Raw genomic sequence first — 14,722 nt, forward strand, 5'->3', positions numbered from 1 at the left:
ATGTCTCTCACGGGCCACGAAGAAAGATGACATGATAGATGACTCTCAAGGAGCTGAGGAGAAAAATAAGCAGACCAAGAAACCCAAGGTATGATAGAATATTAGGACCACATGAAGACTCCATCTAATGCATAACCCTTTGGAGGCTAGGTATGGAAAACAAAGCACGTCTTTTGAAATACACCTCTTAATGTAGCTTAAAAGTTTGCTTATCATTGTCATATCATTCCGTCTTCAATGACATTCATGGTTGCAAGAACTGAAAGTCATTCCATGTGTTTGATCTACGTGTATTGCTCCCTTTCACTTGTTTATTACATAGCTTAGAAGATGAAGAGTATTACCACTTGTTTATTTAAGCTACTGAGGTTGTGACCAACATGATCTTATGACTAACCAGGAACGATGCAAGGCATCCTAAGTGGGATTAAAGATGTTTGATGATATGTATGTAGTCAGTACACTCCTTTGCATTACTCCTTTGCATTAATCCTTACTTTGTATCTTGCATGTACCCTCACCGCTTGTTAGATTTGGCTACCTGCTGCCAATAGTCTCTTAGCTCTTTCCTGACAAAGCAGGTGAAGGAATTTCCTTCAACCTGATTCCTTTGAGGCTCTTCATAGAAATTATAGAGCTAAGAGAAGGAGATTTGGAATCTCACTATCAAACTCTTGAAAATGCTTTGCATGTTCGAATATATCCAAACAATTAAGCTACCACTCAATATTATAAACTTCTTATTCACTTCATGATAGAGATGGTATGCTTTGGAGGTATGAATACCCAAAGAAGATACATTGGTGACTCCTTGCAGTGAGTTTTTTTATGTATTCCTTAGGTATGAAGGCATAATATGAGGAACCAGAAACCGTGAGATGCCTCACCGAAGGAATGTGGCCATACCACATTTCATAGGGAGTCTTGTTTCTAATAGCAAGAGTTGGACACCTATTATTTATATACACAACACATAGAACCACATCAACCCAAAACCTTATGAACTTAACATGTGAACTATGCCAAGTTCATAGTGAAAGTAATACATTCCAATGAACCATGTTTTGAAAAATGCAGCAAGAAGTTCTCAATTTGATTTTTCCTTGATTAAATTGAAAAAATTCAAATTTCCACATCAAAAGACAACTTGGATGATATTAACTTGTGTGACATGGCTCGTGTCACCTAGTTTACTCAATAAATTCGAGTTGGAGGAGTTAGAGTTTAGTTCTGCATATTCAATTGCTAACTTGTGGCAATAAAGGTCAATTATCTCAGGTTGTTGTCAGTTAAACTAGTTCTAACTTTTGGAGTAACTAGTGGAAGGTCATTTAAGCAGTGGGACTTACATCAAACTCAGTGATCATCTAGTTAACTGATTAATCAACCCAAAATAGTTGGGGCATGAAGAGAAGTCAAGTCCCCTAAAATTGGTGGAGATTCGAAGGTAGTTCTAATTTCTTGTAGATCAAACAGTTGCAAGAACTTGCTATAACCATAGTGCAGGAGGTAGCTTTATTAGGATATTCTTGTGAAATTAGAGAGCGAACGATTGTTGGTAGCATTAATAGCCTACCAGTAATTTGTTTTGCACCACACTTCAATGTCTTGGGCATGGTTTTTGAGGGTTGATATTTTTTTTATTATGCTTTTTGGTCATGCACGTCCTCACTAAGTATCTTGGGAGGTCTGTAATAGTTCCTTGCATGCACATCCTCACTAAATATCTTTTGGGATGTCTGTACTAGGTCCTTGTAAATTTCTGTTTGCCAAGGCTTAACTACTTATGATCTTAGGTGCTCACAACAATTCGACAGTTTATGGCACTTTCCAAATCACCATTCGTGAAAGGATCCAACAAAACGACTTCAGAGGAAGATGGGAAGGGAAAACTCTTATTGGACCTAGCATAGAACTAGTGGAATTGGTTGGTCCCAATGGTTTTAGAGTTGTACTAGTCTAGTTTGGTGGTTCAGATTGGCTAAGGTTGGTCTTGTATTGAACTGACCTTAAAACACCAAACTCACTAGTTCTCTAATAAACTGGCCAATTCTAAAGAATGTAGTGCAACATAGCTAATGACCACCAAATAATAATTTTTTAATAAAAAATACTGAAAAGGAAAAAAAATATTAACTCGAGGGCCCTACAAAACCTAACCCTAGTAATTAATGGTAATATTTAATTTTTAAAGTTAGAGTAAAATTTGACATTCTCCTTATCTTTCCTTTTTGAATTTGTACATTAATTTCTACAATCCCCACTTTTAAAAATAGGTACAATAAAGCTTTGAGTCCAGGGTTTAGGGAAGTCTTGCTTGATTGTTAAATAAAAAGGACATGCAAAACAATTTTTAAGATTTTTGTTTGGTAGCTTTTGATGTTCTTAAATTTTCCCTTTACAAGTTTTTTAACCTCAAATTGTATGTTTTCTAAAGAAAAAAAACTTATTTCTTTATAGAAAAGGTTTGAATATTCCTCAGATAAAGGGAAGTGAGAATTGACTTCTTTAGCAATGGGGGCCAAAAGAGATTTAAGGTACCAATCCATATAGACACAGTCTTAGAATTCAGGAGCTTTACATATGCTCCTCCTTCTATGTCATTCTTGAACATGATCAGATATGCCAATGGAAAATATTTGACGAAAAGAAGTGAAAATTTTGTTACTAGTGTCATAACAAAAAGGTAACCTTAAATAGGCTATAAAATCTTTGGCAAGAGTCACAAAAGTGGAATGAGTGGATCTGGTTTTATCGACATACCACTTAGTAGTAGCTCCAGTAAGAGTGCAGTAGAAAAGGCAAAGACAAATGGAGTCTTATATGATAGAATTGGATGAGCACCACATATGGAATGAGTGAACATGATTTGTGGGATCCTCTCTAGGATTACCTTCAAAATTGGGGATGTCGGAAGGAATCTTGCTAGGCATAACTGGCCAATTTGGGTCGTGAAGAAGGGGGTCGTTGATGAGTTGGCTGAATTAGGGAGACTCAAACTAGCCATAAAAGGAGGCAATGGAGTAGGAGTGCCCATATTAGTGAAGTTTACGCTCACGGGGTTACCCTAGTTAGTACTTGGGTTACCACCTTGGTTTCCCACACCCGCATTGGTGCTTGACATGGTGATGGTATGAAATTGAGAAGATGCGGAATGAAAGGAAGAATTGGAAGAATTAGTAGAACTAGAGTCAAAATGAGGACTCAATGGAGGACTCAGAAGATGTACTTTAACTTGACGAAGAGGAGTAATATGTCCTAATAGAAACTGAGGGTGAAGGCCTCAAATTCCCTGTGACAAATGCCTAGGGGGCACAATGATGTCAATACAATGATGACGTTAAGGACTAAACAGTGATGATAGGAGAAAAAGAGCAAAAAATAGCAAGCAAACACCTAGTGCAGTGGTTCCAAGTGTAAACCAACTATGTTAATGATGCTACTCCCGCAACAGTCATTGCCCGTTGAAACTACACAATTATGTCTCTCAGGGGCCATGAAGAATGATGACATAATAGATGACTCTCAAGGAGCTAAGGAGAAAAATAAGAAGACCGAGAAAGCAAAGGTATGAGAGAATATCAGTACCGCATGAAGAATCCATCTGATGCATAACCCTTTGGAGGCTAGGTATGGAAAACAAAGCACATCTTTTGAAATACACCTCTTAGTGTAGCTTAAAATGTTTCTTATCATTGTTGAATCATTCTGTCTTTAATGACATGCATGGTTGAAAGAACTGAAAGTCATTCTATGTGTTTCTTCTTAATGTCTTGCTCCCTTTCATTTGTTTATTACATAACTTAGAATATGAAGAGTATTACCATTTGTTTATTTAAGCTACGGAGGTTGTGACCAACATGATCCTATGACTAACCAGGCATGATGCAAGGAATCCTAAGTGGGATGAAATATGTTTGATGATATGTATATAGTGAGTACACTCCTTTGCATTAATCCTTGCTTTGTATCTTACATGTACCCTCACTACTTGTCAGATTTGGCTACCTGCTGCTAGTAGTCTCTTATCTCTTTCCTGACAAAGTAGGGGAAGGAATTTCCTTCAACCTGATTTATTCAAGGCTCTTCATAGAAAGTATAGAGCTAAGAGAAGGATATGTAGAATCTCACTATAAAACTCTTGAAAATACTTTGCATGTTCAAATCGACCCAAACGATTACGTTGCCACTCAACAACATTATCAATCTTGGAAGACTCAAGAAAGATCACATCTCTAGATATTATAAACTTCTTATTCACTTTATCATAGAGATGGTATTCTTTGGAGGTATGAGTATCCAAAGAAGATACTTTTGTGACTCCTTGCACTAAGTTTTTTTATCTGTTCCTTAGGTATCAAGGCATAACAGGAGGAACCAAAATCCCTGAGATGCCTCACTGAAGGAATGTGGCCATACCACATTTCATAGGGAGCCTTGTTTCTGATAGCATGAGATGGACACACCTATTCTTGGAGATCAGCCCTTGAATCAGATGGCAGAACTATAAAATATCATAGCTTGGCTTTAGGCCAGCAATCTGGAAACCCTTTGGGACATCTCCAATTGGACAAATGATGCCGAAAGTCTATGGGATGGTTTGAATTTGTGGGAGGTCCCTCATTGGCTGGATGGTGAAGCCAATTTATTGTTGGATTTTCTCCAAGGAAAATCTCCCTTAAAGGCCTCTTCTAAGGACAAAAGAGGGTGGGGTTCTCTTTCAGGCTCTTACTCAGCAGCAGAAGGTTACAAAAGTATGATGGTTGTCCCTAGCGTCCCCCAAGAGCCAACTCAATGGAAATTTATTTGGTATTTTCCTACTCTCCCCAAAATTGACTTCTTTTGCTAGACTCTAGCGCATAAAAGTATCCTTAGTAGAGATAACCTGAGGAAGCGTGGAATGAAAGGTCCCTCCAGGTTCCGTCTTTGTGCATTGGATGAAGAAATCGCTAACCACTTGTTCTTATTGTGCCCCTTTGCTCAAGAAGTTTGGAAGGGTGTCCTGATGTTAGGACCTGACAAAATAGAGCTTCCAGGAAATATTCAAGACCTGCTAAGAAACTGGGCCAAGTTATCCCCGTTCTATCTCTCCAAGAAAAGATCCCTTGTCAGGTGTAGTTAGCCCCCATCCTCAAAAAAATCAGACTACTATTGCCCAAGTTCCACAAAATCTCCTTCTATCATGTTTTGTGGAAGTTAAACTCATAGGCAGACTTGGCAGCCAACCTAGGCTCTCTTAGGAGTAGGAGATCTCCATTAGTAAATGATGTTGAATCGGACTGTAGCATTCCTTAATTTTGGAGTTGTCTGGGCCTCTGCTCCTTTGAGAATTTCACTGATTCAGATTCTTCAGACATCGAGACCATACCATTTTGAGCTGGCTGCTGTTAGGAAACGCGGACTTGTCCACAAGGGAAAATTCAGAATGCAACCGTGGCATTTTCGATCTCTATTCGTCGTTGGAACTCACTGCTGCGTCTTGGTAGGTGCTGGGGATTTCACGAGGGCCTCTTCAAGGCCAATTTACCGCTCTTGGCATTCTTGAACACTATATAACACCCTGACAGACATTTCAAAAAGAAAACACAGTGATTTTTGGGATGATCCGGCACTCCGGTGCGTTGGATCTTCTCTCTGCAAGCTAGTAAGAAGAGCTACGTCACGGAAAGCAAAAGAAGCAGAATTTCAAGGCACCATTCTAAAACCAATTCAAGTTCTTTTTCAAGCCTGTATCTACATTCACAGTGTAACTCATTCAGTGGACTATTCAAAAGAAAAAATCTTCTTTCCCCGCCGACTGTAACAAGGAAATACAAGGTTTCAGTGTTAAAGTCCTCGGCAGCTGATTTGCCGAATTTTAAATAAAAAGTAACTGTTTATGTCAAAAAAAAGAAAATGGAGAGCGGAGCGCTTAGGGTTTGATGTTGCTCTAGAACTGGCAGACCTTCACAGACTGCATTGTTCTGCCATTAACCTTCAGCCATAAGGCAGCTACAACACAATAAGGAACAACTATTGTGCAATGGAACCCCCTCAGGGGGAGGACATGATGCCTCCCCCCGCTGATACGGAAAACGGCCTGCGACAGATTTAAAATGTCAGGATGGACCATCTAGAAGATACAACAACATAGAATGAAAATAGACCAACAAATAACAACACAAATGAAGAACCACGAGTGACGTCAAACACCTGCAAGCCGGTAGCAGTTGACAGACCCAAAATCGAGCTCCCAAGTCAACACATCAACACTCAGATCCAATTTATGAGGGATCATGCTTTGATAGGAAAGTTCATAGGCCTTTGGCCAATGGAGAAAGCTTTGCACGGCTAGATCATAGCAAAATGGAAGCCAAAAGGGCACATAACACTGCAGTTAGGGCCTAAGGACTTCTTTACTGCCATTTTCAATTGTCCGGAGGACCGAAACAGGGTATTGGATGGAGGACCATATTTCTTCAACACAATAAGGCTATACCTAAGAGGATGGATCGAGAACTTTAACCCGGACATCTCCTAAACTCATTTCTGTTAGCAACCTGACTTTGGGAGAAGGCTAGCTTCAGATGTCAAAGAGATGGACAAAATAAGGAGAATTCAGCCAACACTATTCATTCTTGGGCACCTCACCCTTATAAAAGAAAAATCTTAAACGCCTTATGGAAGCTAATACCAGGATTCCTCACGTGGACAATCTGGAAAGAGAGAAATAGCTGCATCATCAAAGACCATTCCTCTCCCATAGAAGTTCTATGGATCAATGTATTTCAAAACATACGAGAAACCTTGATGCTCCAAATGTGGCTTGATGATGATTTCCCATCCACACCACAGGATCAAAATATATGGCTGAACTGGAACCTTTGGTGGAACCACGAGCAGGTACACCTAAGGAAAATCCCTCCCTCTGGAGATACACCTGACAAATGGACTCCACCCCCACCACACATGGTACTGCTCAATTTTGATGGAGCGTCAAAGGGAAATCTAGGTAAAGCAGGATTTGGGAGAATATTTAGAAATCACAAGGGCAATGTTCTCCAAACTTTCATGGGGTTAATAGGTTGGGATACAAACAACTCAGTCGAATTAGAAGGAATTTGGCAAGGACTTCTCCTGGCTTAGAACAATAGATTCTTCCCACTCATAATTGAAGGGGACTCTCAGATCTTAATTAACATGATCAACCAAATCTTACAGGGAACTCCAGCACATAAAGTGGGTAGCAGCACTTAAGAAATAAGATATATGTAAAGGAGCACTTAAGCAATAGGATATATGCAAAGGATGTACATTACAAAAGTACATAAAATCCACATTCCATGATGATGACAAAAAAGCACATGCAGTCCTAGAAAGGATCCACTATGATGTTTATGGACCTTTCTCGACAATCTACACTGTTAGACACAAATATTTTGTCATTTTTATTGATGACTTCTCACATAAGTGTTGGATATTTTTCATGTGGAAGAAAGATGAGACATTCTCCAAGTTCATAGAACTCAAGGCACTGCTTGAAAAAGAAGCTACCAAGAAGGTGAAGTCTCAATTGTAGCGGCCGCAACACCCTCAAAAATCTTGGCCTGCACTTAAATTTTGGAGCCTAATATGGATATTGTGATCAATCATTCCTTAGTCAGTTATTTGTAAGTTGATCATGACCTCAATCTCCCCTTTTCGATCTTAAGAGTCATTCATGCTTTTATTTTTACGTAGAATCTGTCATCTTTGGGCATGTGGGTTATCGCTTGTCATGCAAAGGGAGGTTTTTTTGATTCAAGCGGAAATATTTATGAGAATGGGTTGTCCTCACCACATAGACATGTTTCAAACTCACCTCACACAATCTATCATCATCCCAAAGTCTATCATCAGAGCCACACTTGTCGTAAGATGCCACAAACGTTGTTTCATTAAGCGAAGTATATGTTATATGTTCTAGATGGTTTATGTTGTATCGCTAAGTTTTCAAGTGTGTGATCGTACTCAAGTTTTATCATTGTTCACATCAATTCCACTGCTCCCACACTTAGCCAAATTTCAGAGTATCCTTATTAACCTAGCCTCAACCTGTTATCACTCAGGTTGTCCCTCAGGTTGGAGTAAAGGGATACAGCCGAGGTAACCACAAACCAACTTTGGACTGCAGGTTCTAGACCACCTGCAATGAGAGAGGGCTCTGTCTTTCTGATTTAGCTCTGTTGATGATGATTTTAGGCTAGCTATTGAGTTCTAGGCTTTTGTTTGTGTTTTGGTGGGAAGATTGATGTTTTCAGGTAAAGAGGCAGGTATAGTGTGAAAGTTTCAAACCATTGGGCATGGAGTCAAGGAGTAAGACTGCTGGTGCGTTTCTTGGTCACAGGAGGAATAAGGAGCAAGGTAGCTGCACACGGAACAAATTTCAAAGTCTAAAGGATGGAAGAATGCTAAGGAAGGAGAGGCAATTAAGAATCTCTCAGTTAGCTTAATAGAGAAGGGCAGATGAGCTCTATCTAAGGGCAGTAAAGAATCCCTAGATAACTGTCAAACACATGTGAATTAGGGTAAATATGAGCCATGGGGAAATCATATTCATGTCCAATTCATTTTAGATGAAAACATAAAGAAACAGCAGAAATTGAGCCTAGAGTGCAGTTAAACAATTTCTAAGCTAATCTTTCTTTTTGCTATTTAGATGGTGAAAAATGAAAACAGAGATAAGAAGCACTTATTGATTCATGTTGTAGCACAAGAATTCCATCATTCAGTCTCCAGAGACCATTAACAACCCATCAGACAGTCATTGCTCCAATCTCTTCAGCAATCTTTGATAAAGAAAAATTCTCAGACATACAGCGCGAGTCTCTAATGAAAAGTTATCAATTGACCAACCCTTGAAACAATACAAAGGGTGGTATATATAGGGAAAATTCTCCAAAATTGTTTATTACAGATGTGACCTAAACATGTCTAAAAGTAAAAGATTGCTTTAACCTAAACCTATCAGAAATAAATGCAAGAAAATATATATGGGCTGCGCTAGGGGCAACCGTATCAAAACTGAATTAATGCATTGTCCTTGGTGGCTCAATGCAGTGCTTCTGCAATAGCTGTGCATGGACTTCTGCTCCATTGTAGTTCGATGGCTTTAAGTGCTTTAACTGTGATTTGAGAGCTGGGATGGGCTTCCACCTCCTGATTTGACTTTGTTGGAGGCCATTCAATGTTGACCTGCTTTGGGAACTGAAGATTTTCATTAAAAAAAATTATTGATACTCTTTGCCGCTTCATCCTTCCTCTGATACTCTTTGACGAATGAATCGGGTTGGTTCTCTCTTTCACTGTGGGTCAAATCAAAACTTAATGGCCACTGTTCGGCCCTCTCTTTCCTTTAGAACTGTCTTTTGATCCTTTTTGTATGCCTCGCGAAGAAAAACAAGTCATTCGGCGCCTTTTGGGCTTGCTGGGGGCTGCGCAATGAGGGGCTTTCCACTTCGGCCCTTTTCCCATAGCCATGCGTGATTAGCACTAGGTGCTAATCGCACATGAAAAACTGCCTCAGAATTTGAATCCGGGCTTCCTAAGCACGATTTTCGCCTTTTACATGAAAATTGATGATGACATCAGCATGACGTCAGCGGGTGGGACCATGGTACGGCGGATGACGTGGCAGGATGACGTCAGCAGGGTGACGTCAGCATGTACGGTGGATGACGTGGCAGGATGACTCGGCAGGAGGCCGATGTTGTGACGGTAACGTGGCATGGTGACGAGGCAGACACGTAGAACTGGATAAGTGACATGGGGCGCGTATACAAAAGGTGGAAAGCGGTTTCATCGGACCGCTTTTTGTACAAGGGCGGTATCCGTCGGAGCCCTTCCGATGCATTAGAAAGTGGACAAGTGTCTTTTGTACCGCGGAGAAACCGCCTCGCCATCGGAAGCTAACGGCCGAGCAGCGGGGCGCCTCCAAAATCGTCGAGAGTCGTCGGATGGGGAGGGTCCGATCCGACGGTGGACGAAACAGGTGAATCGGTGGGGAAATAATGGACGGGTGCGTGAATATTCCGATCTTCATAAACGCCGTGGGGAGGGTTTATACTTTGGTTTTGTGGGTTTATACAAGCGGGGGAGAACAAAATTTAATGTTTAATAACACTTTAAACATTATCTTTGTGCAATTGAATGCGGAGGGGTAAAATTATAGGGTTTTAAGGACATCGAGGTGGGTAAAGGTTCTTGGTCTAACCAGAGGTTTAGACCAATCCCAGTTTCATGACACGGATGGGTTCACAACAGTCCCAGGTGGACTACTGTGTCCCAAAACTGAAAAATACATAGCTATAGTGCTATGAGGTGGGGTATGTACATAGGGGAGTTATTAAGATAGATTTAGTAGGGGAAGGGAAAATAGATAGGGATTTACATAGTAGAGTTAGTGGTTAATATGAAGATGATGAGAAAGCGCTAAGGTAAGGAACCTTAGGCTATTTTGGGGAAATAAAACTTTGTAAAAGAAGAATGGAAATAGTTGAGTGAGGCAAATCTTCACCAAGGCCAATGTTATGGAGCATGATGAGACTAAGAGGCTCAAACAGATCTTGACCTCTTTGGGAAAATTAGTGAGTGATTTGGGGAACAAGAAGAGAGGGGAGTTAGTTATGTCCAGTTTGAGTTCCTCCAGATGAAAAACTGCATCCTGACTGTGATCTGAAAAGATATAACACTTAGAAACACAAAATTGATCATGGATCATCATTCTGCAACCTCGAAAACTTCCTACCCAGCCTACTTTCCTAACATTTTTTCTTCTTTTGTTTGGTGCACTTAGACTTGCATACCCAGCTTTACAAATTTTTCTTTTTTCTATTCTCCTATCTAAGTCTATACTTATTTCTGCCAAGGGCCCACATTAAGTAGTTGGGCTCCTTTGATTCTCTACCTATCTAGAGATCTGCCAAGATTAATCTGTTTGGACAGATATCATTTTCTATTTTCTAAAACAGGAAATTGAAACCTAGGGAGGCCAAGATTAAGCTGTTTGGCCTTCCCTTTTATAGAAAATTCTTTTAAAAATGGTTAAGTCACCAAAATTTGGAACTCAGCAGTGGCATTTGGACTAGCATACTTCATGGCTTCTTCTTTGGTCTCTTCTGGAAATATGGAACATTGCAGTATGCAAAGTATGACATATTTGGCATGTAAAATGTCAATCATGAAAAATGAACACCTGTCGCAACAGGAGGCTAACAGTGGCTCCACTTGGGGATGGCTTTTCCTGGTGAAAAGCCAAGAATAGCAGGTCAGACTGCCTCGATATTCCGTGGTTGCTGTGGATTGAAGGAGCTTCTTTATGCTGGCTGTTAGATAATTGAAACTTTGTAATATGAACATCCTTCTCCTTAACTGAAATATTGTGAAATGCATAGCACTGCCTGCTTTCTTTTGCGTGCTTGCTATTATGTAGAATGTTGCTTGAGCATTGCCTTTGAAACATTCTCAAAACATGGATCAAAAAACTGATGTGTTTGCTTTACTTTTGCTTTGACCAAGGGTGCTGATATGAACTAAAATACTCCTCTGTTTTGATATTTTTGACTGAAGATTGTAAACAGCTCCCCTTTATCATGAATTGTTGTTATGTGATTGTGCCACTCTTGCTGTTTTGTCGAAATTAGTACAGAGACAGAGCTTTTAAAACTGGAACACTTGTATTGGCTGTGTCTTCACAAGATTTATTGCTGCTCCTCTAACATTCAGAAAAATAAAACAAAACATTGATATATACAAATATGACTGTACAAAAGATACATACAAAGCTGCACTGTATCCCTTAAAAGGGATCATGGTAATGTTTCAGCATACGGCCATTGACAGGGCCTTCTTCAGCAGAACTATCCTCTACAGACTTGAGAAAATAAGTGTTATTTCCCTGAACAGCAGAAATAACGAATGGTCCCTTCCATAAAAAATCAAACTTGGCATGTTTGCCCTTGTCTTCTCTTCGTGAGTCCCACCTTAGAACTTTGTCACCAATGTAGAAATCCTCAGCTTTAACTCTCTTATCAAACATCTTTTTGAGTTTTTCTTGCAAAATTTGAGCTCTGTCATAAACTTTTTCTCTAGTTTGCTGAAGATGAATGGTCTGATTAATCCTTCTTTGAATGTCATTTGGTTCAGCCTGAATTTCCTGTAATGGTCTGATAGTAGGAATGCCCACGGATGATGGAAATCTGGCCTCCATGCCGTATACCAGCTCATAAGGGCTCATTCTAATGGATTTCTTGCTTGAAAGTCTGTCTGCCCATAGGGCATTTACCAGCTTTTTGTGCCAGTTCTTCTTATTCTCTTCTAGCACTTTCTTTATGATGTTGATAAGGCTTTTGTTAGATGACTCAGCCAAGCCATTTCCTTGAGGGTAATAGGTTGTAGAGTGGCCCAAGGTAATATGAAATTTGTGGCAAAAACTAACCATCTTTTTGGATTTGAAGGCAGCAGTGATGTCAGCGATAATTTTCTCAGGGCAGCCAAATCTAGAAAGGATATTGCACTCAAGAAATTGGATGATGATGGTGTCATTGGCTTGCCTGCAGGGGACGGCTTCAACCCATTTAGTGAAATAGTCGGTGGCTGTTAGGATCTATTTGTGCTGGCCAGAGGAAGAGGGATGGATTTCTCCAATTAAGTCAAGTCCCCATTGCTGAAAAGGCTTTTCGGTTGAGATGGGTTTCAGGGGCAGGGGCAACAACTTTCTTTTGCCCTCAAAGATTTGGCATTTGTGACATGACATGGCAAACTTCTTTATATCTGCAAAAAGAGAGGGCCAATAGAAACCGGCTCTTAAGATTTTATCAGCAGTGGACTTCCAATATAGATGTCCTCCACAGTCACCTGCATGGAATTCTTTCATGACATTGTTAGTTTCACTCATGGTTAAACAATTAAGCAATATACCTTCATGATTTCTCCAAAATAATGCACCATCTATGACACAAAACTTTAAAGCTTTCATTTTCAAAAATCTTTTCTTGGTTCTGGACAATCCTGGGGGAGCAAACAGGTTTAACAGTACAAAACATATATCAGCATACCATGGAGATTGCAAAAAGGTCTCACTGATCTGTGGAGTCGCCAGCTCCTGTTCATTGTCCAGTTGGTTAATGTCTAAGGCTTGAAAATTTGTTTCGGACATCAGTTTGGCTAAACCTTTTCCCTTTATCAGCTTGGTTGGTTTTATTTCTATGTCATACTCAAGGATTTTTGCTATCCACTTGCCTCTTTTGCCTTCTAATCCCTCTTGGGTTTGTATGTCTTTTACAACAGCACTTGGGACATAGGAAATCACATGTGAATATAAAATGTACACTCTGAAATCCTTGATGGCCTTAACGAGCACATAGGCCTGCTTTTCCATGATTGGGTACTTCAAAGGGGCGTCTCTTAAGGCTCGACTGAAAAATGCAATCGGCTTTTCAGCTCCCTATTCATCCTTTTGCAAAAGGATAGCGGCTATAGTATGATCAGATGCAAAAGAAAAAATGATAAAATCTTTGCAAATTGTGGGCTGGTGAGGACACGGGTTTGGGTTAAGGCCGTTTTGATACTCTCAAATGCTTGCTTGGTTTCAAGAGACCATTTTACCTTGGCATCCTTTTTTAACATATTGTTTAACAGTCGTATCAATTCAGCTAGATTTGGGATAAATCTTCTTAAGAAGTTGATTTTTCCAGGGAATTCTTGCAGCTCTTTTACGTTTCTGGGATATGGGATTTGGAGGATGGCTTGGATTCTTTCAGGATCTATTCTAATCCCATCTTTTGATATGATGTGGCCATGTAGTTTGCCTTCTTCAAGGCCAAACAGGGACTTCTTGGGATTCAAGGAAATGCCATATTTCCTACATGTTATGAATATTTGCCTCAAGTGCTTGAGGTGTTCTTCATCAGATTTAGAAAATGGGGTGAGATCATCCAGATAGACAACTAGGAAGTCATGTATTTCTTTGGCAAAAGCAATATCCATTACTCTTTGAAAGGTAGCACCAGCGTTTTTAAGTCCGAATGGCATCTTAACATACTTAAATGTTCCCCATGGTGTGGTAAAGGTTGTCTTGTCTTGGTCATCCGGGTGAACAAGTATTTGATTGAAACCTGAAAATCCATCTAGCAAAGAGATTCTAGATGACCCCACTACTCTTTGTACGATGTGATCCATCTTGGGCAAAGGATAGTGGTCTTTTAGGGAGACTTGGTTTAAATTTCTCAGATCTACACAGAGTCTAATCTCACCTGTCTTCTTTCTTGTGGGAACCAGATTGGATACCCATTCAGAAAATCTGATGGGTGCTATTATGTCTGCTTCAAACATCTTCTTTACTTCCTTCTCAATCATGGGAAGAAGCATAGGGTTAATTATTCTAAGTTTCTGTTTGAAAGGTTTCTGGTTTGGTTTTAAGTGAATGGTGTGTTGAATTATTGAAGTGTCATAGGACTTCAAGTCCTCATAACTCCAAGCAAATACATCTTGGAACTCTTTAAACAAATCAATGTACTTGGGCTTTTGATCAGGTGGTAAATTTTTGGACAATTTGATCATTTTGGGATTCTCTTCTGTCCCAATGTTGTGTTCTTCTATAGCAGCATTCAATGGTTGTAATTTTGGCTTTCTGGGAACATCATTAGCGTCAAACATGTCTTCTAATGGGGTTAGGCCAGCACGCAGAAAATTGTCCTTTAAGTCA

At 39.9% G+C, this 14,722-nt stretch overlaps 1 pseudogene; it reads right to left on the bottom strand.

The window, feature by feature from the left end:
• LOC149236208 (cinnamoyl-CoA reductase 1-like) overlaps positions 1-14,722 on the bottom strand; it is a 142,559-nt pseudogene that overhangs the window by 57,075 nt on the left and 70,762 nt on the right.

Source organism: Pinus tabuliformis, chromosome 8, assembly GCF_031772625.1.
Source record: "Pinus tabuliformis cultivar Carrire ecotype Pingquan chromosome 8, CPIR1, whole genome shotgun sequence".
In the NCBI taxonomy this organism is placed as follows: Eukaryota; Viridiplantae; Streptophyta; class Pinopsida; order Pinales; family Pinaceae; genus Pinus; species Pinus tabuliformis.